At 39.8% G+C, this 6,000-nt stretch overlaps 1 protein-coding gene across 1 annotated transcript in view; it reads right to left on the bottom strand.

Moving 5' to 3' along the window:
- arhgap46b (Rho GTPase activating protein 46b) overlaps positions 1 to 6,000 on the bottom strand; it is an 88,614-nt gene that overhangs the window by 29,243 nt on the left and 53,371 nt on the right. The window lies entirely within an intron of this gene.

Below are 6,000 nucleotides of genomic sequence, written 5' to 3'. Positions count from 1 at the left end.
AATGCGAGTCTTGCCATCGTAACACACACACTTACACGCATAAACTTGGACCGCCACTCCCCTGGACCGTTCTCAATCCGCCTGACTCGATCAGATCAGACTCTCGGAGTGTGAAACAATAGATCTTCAGCTCCCTGAGAGGCTCGTATTAACTAAAGAAACACTTCAATGCTTCAATACAGTCCTAAAGTATCGTCTACTCTGAGCTCATTTATAAAAACACACTCTTTGTTTTATTCAAGTGGCTGTCTACCTCTTGATCAGAATCTTTTTGGCCCAAGCGTCTCCGCTGTGGTCTTTCCCACCCATTGTGTCTACTGTCTCATGGCCAAATGACAACGATCTGTTCACAGTGTTGAGTAAATACAGTGTCGCAGGCTTGGAAATAATCTCAACACAAAGAACAAAACACATCATTCTGTTTTGTCTCAGTCAATAAAGTTCCTTGGCATAAATGTTAGGATAAAGTTATGTGACAGTGGGATTATAATTTTTTTTAAATATAATTTTACATTTCTTTGATTGCTATTAGTCTTTCATTACTCTGGCCCCGTTTACATCTGATATTAAATTAATTTAATCTAAAGGAGGGTCTATTATTTACACGCATCGCAAAAAAGAAGAAGCCATATATATATATATATATATATATATATATATATATATATATATATATATATATATATATATATATATATATATATATATATATATATATATATTAATGTGGTGGTGGTTTTAGTTAATACAGAGTAATACAGAAAAAAAGAATACAGTAAAAACAGCAAAATTGTAAAATAGAAGCCTACTACAATTTAAAATAGCTGTTTTGTATTTGAATATATTTTAAATGTAATTTATTCTTGATGTCAGTCGAATTTTCAGCATCATTACTCTAGTCTTTAGTGTTACGTTATTATTCAGAAATGATTATATTAGTATGATTTCATGCTTAAGAAACATTTCTTAAAAACAGTTGTGATCATTCTTATTTTTGTACAGACCCTGATAAAAGGTTTTTAAATATCGTTACCATAATTTTGGATCAATTTAATGCATTCTAGCTAAATAAAAGTATTAATTTATTTTAAATAAAAACATACTGACATATATCTGGATGCTGAAATATTAACACTACAAATGTGATCAGGAACACAAAATTGGTTCAAGGAATAAAAAAATAAAAATAAAAACTTTATTTTTATTTTTATTAGAAAGACATGGACAATGGAAACAAAAACAATTTTTTTTTTAAATGCTGATAATTTTTCAAGAAAAAATAAAAATTCACAACAACTTGTTACTTGATTCCTTAAACTGCCCTCGTGCTCTGGTGTAAAAAATGAATCTCACATTTGTTCTTTGCACGCTCTTCTTTAAATAAGCTGAAAGGCACAGTTTTCCGAATGTACTTGTGACACAAGCTGTGACCACTACCGACTACATCAGCTCATTTATCTTCAGATGGGTGAATGCGTCTCTGATGACCGGGTGTTAAGGTTCTCACACACACTCATTCACAATCCCATCCACAAAAGACTCCCAGCATCTTGGCGAGTGCAGAACATGCTGATTGTTTTATTTGCACTGAACACAAAGGGATGCTGAGAGAGGCTGGACGGGGGGCCGGAGTGCAGAACGGGGGTGTCCTGAGGGAGTGCATGTTGGAGAAGTTCAAAGGGCGTTTCTCCAACAGCATAAACAGGAAATACCAGCGCAGCGTTCACACTGAGCGAAACCGAGAGAGTGATGCGTGTGCTGTGTTATAGTGATGGAGGAAACTCAAACGAAAGCACGCGCTTTTCTTTCCCACTTTGAAGGACCCAAATACTAATAAGATCTAATGTACCTGAAGATCTACAGTATTCATCTCAATGGTGCTTGTATAGCTGGGGCAGGACCCTGAAAGTATTTAAGCCTGTTCTTTTTCCTTCAGCCAATCATTTAAGAGGAAAATATCATCACTATATTAAAACTCGATGCAGGAGACAGGAACAAACTCTTATGTCACATTTTTAATACAGCCTTTGATACATATTTCTTGCAAAAACAGCATTTAGTCAATACATGGCTGCTTTTGAAAGTGAAAGTGAAATGACGTGTGGCCAAGTATGGTGACCCCTTGATACCACATATCAGTCAAACAAATATTTTTGAGATTTTCTTAACCCTTGAAGAATTATCATAATTAATCAATTAATTATTAATCTATGATCTCTCGATTACTTTTAGTGCAGAGAAGTTATGGCAATTTTGTATAGATAGCATTACTTATTAAAGATACATTTCTTATAATTTGAATTCAGCAAATATGGAGTCAGAGAAATACGCGTTTAATCTCTTAGTGGAGCTCAGAGGCTAATGAACAAACACACAGAGATCCTGAGTTGGCGGGTGTGAGGGGGAAAGTCAGTCATATGTGCCTTTGTTCTTCAAACTACACCTCTCCCTCTCGCTACAATCCTGTTGTAGATAAACAACATGCAGTTTTTTTATAGGGTTCCAACATCGCCTCTTCCTACCGCCCAAAAAAAGATCTCATGCATTGAAATCACCGGCACACATATAAACACCAGTTTTTAGACTTCTTAGATTTTTTTATTCGTTTTTAAAGAAGATTTTTCTTTAATAGTGGAATATGTATTTTAAAAGTAGCTAATTTAACAAAGTATTCAAGTTTTTAGTTGCATTAACTAAATGATTTAAATCATTCAAAAACCCCAATTGTCTTTGTACCAGAAAACACAATATACACTGATCAGGCATAACATTGTGACCAGAGAAGCTGGAAAAATGAGCAAGTGTAAGGATTTGAGCGAGTTTGACAAAGGCCGAATTGTGACAACTGGGCCAGATCATCTCCAAAACTGCAGCTCTTGTGGGGTATTCCCGGTCTGCAGTGGTCAGTATCTATCAAAAGTGCTCTAAGGAAGGAACAGGGGTGAACCGGCGACAGGGTCATGGGCGGCCAAGGCTCATTGATGCACGTGGGGAGCGAAGGCGGGCCTGTGTAGTCCGATCAAACAGACGAGCTTCTGTAGCTCAAATTGCTCAAGAAGTTAATGCTGGTTCTGATAGAAAGGTGTCAGAATACACAGAACATCACAGCTTGTGTATGGGGCGGCGTAGCCACAGTCCAGTCAGGGTGCCCATGCTGACCCCTGACCCCGCCGAAAGCACCAACAGTGGGCATGTGAACATCAGAACTGGATCACAGAGCAATGGAAGAAGGTGGCCTGGTCTGATGAATCACGTTTTAGCACGTGGATGGCCGGGTGCCTGTGTGTTGCTTACCTGGGGAACACATGGCCCCAGGATGCACTATGGGAAGAAGTCACGCCAGTGGAGGCAGTGTGATGCTTTGGGCAATGTTCTGCTGGGAAACCTTGGGTCCTGCCATCCATGTGGATGTTGTTGCAGATCATGTACACCCTTTCATGGAAACAGTATTCCCTGATGGCTGTGGCCTTTTTCAGCAGGATAGTGTGCTCTGCCACAAAGCAAAAAAGGTTCAGGAATGGTTTGAGGAGCACAACAACTTGTTTGAGGTTTTGACTTGGCCTTTAAATTCCCCAGATCTCAATCCAATCGAGAATCTGTGGGATGTGCTGAACAAACAAGTCCGATCCATGGAGGCTCCACCTCGCAACTCACACACCGCACACCTTCAGGGGTCTAGTGAAGTCCATGCCTCAATGGGACAGGGCTGTTTTGGCAGCAAAAGGGGGACCAACACAATATGAGGTCATAATGTTATGCCTGATCAGTGTATCATCGGATAACTATACTGCACATTTAAAGAGATCCATCATGTAAGTGCAAATATTCTTTCAATAAATAATAATGGGAACTAAACAGCACTAGAGCCCATTGACTATCATTTTGGGGGGGAAAATAAAACAATTTTGCAGTAAATGATTTTGGCGGGAAAATCATGACACATTTTAGGGTGACCTATCCTTTAAGTTGCTTTGATAAGTAGCTTGTAGCAGTTCTGGCCACTTTTTCAGACACATAACCTAATTATGTTTTGCATGTAGCCTGACAAGGTTGTTTCAAACGAGCTAGGAAGCTTCTAGAAGAGAAGCTGAGAAGGATAGACAAATCAGCAGACAGACAGATACAGCTGTGTTGTGCTGTGGTGAAATCTGTGTAGGTGTCATTGTGTGACGAGATTTGAGCATGACAGAGTGCAGAATCACACAGCTACAAAAACACTGTTCCACAGAGAGAGAGAGAGAGAGAGAGAGAGCGAGAGAGAGAGAGAGAGAGAGAGAGAGAGAGAGAGAGAGAGAGAGAGAGAGAGAGAGAGAGAGAGAGAGAGAGAGAGAGAGAGAGAGAGAGAGAGAGAGAGAGAGAGAGAGAGAGAGAGAGAGAGAGTGTGTGTGTGTGTGTGTGTGTGTGTTTAGGGGAACAGGGTGGGTTGTCCTAAAGGGATTTGTCATGGGAAAGTCAAGCATGGAATCCAAAGAGACTTTGGCATTCACTGGTTTCGGAATGTTGTAAACATACAGTATATAAAATTAAGCATGTGCTTGTTTGTGAAAGTGTGTAAGTATGTCTACATTTGCAAAGACTTGGTGTACAACTTAAACACTGAATTACTGATTACTATAAGCATGAAAATGAGAGGGTGTGTGTGTGTGTGTGTGGCCCGAACACGAAGGGAATATCACTATCCTTTCTTCATCTCACTTCACAAGGTCAAAGCTTTTGACCGCCGACCTCTAGGCCGACCCTATCGACCTGATGTGGGGAATACGAGCTCAAAATACTCCACATTCCATATGGCAGCACTCACACACCCTTATCCATCCCAGACCGCTCACTACATCTGACAAACGGGCTCCATGACACTCGCTCGGCTCACGGATCAACACGTGTCTGTGGGAGAATCGATTTGGCAGTCGCAGTGTTTAGTTTCATACACTGAGCCCTCTGTCATCCCCGTCGCTGCGTCAACAACTTCTGAGAGGAAAAATATGTTTCAAGCCGCTGAATTTGCAGGAAGAGGAAGAAAAGAAAAAAAAAAAAGAGTTGAGATCTGTTTGAAATGTGAGCTAACTCAATTTGGTCATGGAGAGTCAAATTGGGTTAGCAGTCAGGGCGTTTTAATTAGCGTGGCAGAAACGGTGACAGGGCGAGAAGAGGGGAAGCGTTTCTCTGAACTGTGAGATGGATGAAATAGTTAAGGAACAAAAACAAGCTTGTTATCGTAAGGCTTTCAGTTCTTAGCTTACAGAAAACAGTAAGCTAATAGCTGCAATTTTTAGCATGAACTAGCTTAAGTTGCAACAAAAAACTTTAAAACTTTTGCAAGATGGCTGCCAAAAATAAATATATCTCAAGTATTTTCCCATTAATATTTACATTTACACACCAGGGTGACTAGAAACATGAAACTGTCTAGCTATGACTTGCTTCACATGATTATAAATATGAGGAAATACAAAGGCCAATATCCGTCGCAATGAGTAAAACCAAAGAATATAGTTCAAATGTGCAAAAAAAGATTGTTGAGCTTCACAAAATAGAAAGCGGCTGTAGGAAAATAGCTAAAGCATTGAAAATCCCCATTTTCACCATCTGGGAAATAATTAAGAAGCTCCATTTAACTAAAGATGTTACAAATCTGCCTGAAAGAGTACGTGTGTGTAAATTGTCCTAATGCACGGCGAGGAAGAACGTTTGAGTGCACAAAGACTCTCCAAGGATCACAGATGGAGAATCGCAGAGATTAGTTGAGTCTTGGGGTCAGAAAGCCTAAAAAAATAAATAAAAATCAAACAACCCCTACATCACCACATGTTGTTGGGGAGGGATTCAAGAAAAATCCTCCTCACTCATCCAGAAACAAACTCCAGCATATTCAGCTGTCCGACACGACTGGAACTTTAAAAGGGACCTGGTTCTGTGGCGTAAGACAGGGATAAAAAGTACCCCATGCCCACGGCTAAAAATACAGCTGGATCTCTAATGTTGAGGGCCTATTTTTTGGCT

This window comes from Pseudorasbora parva, chromosome 6 (assembly GCF_024679245.1).
Source record: "Pseudorasbora parva isolate DD20220531a chromosome 6, ASM2467924v1, whole genome shotgun sequence".
Taxonomy (NCBI): domain Eukaryota; kingdom Metazoa; phylum Chordata; class Actinopteri; order Cypriniformes; family Gobionidae; genus Pseudorasbora; species Pseudorasbora parva.
The sequence above is the reverse complement of the archived record's forward strand: the minus strand, read 5'-3'. Positions and strand labels throughout refer to the sequence as shown.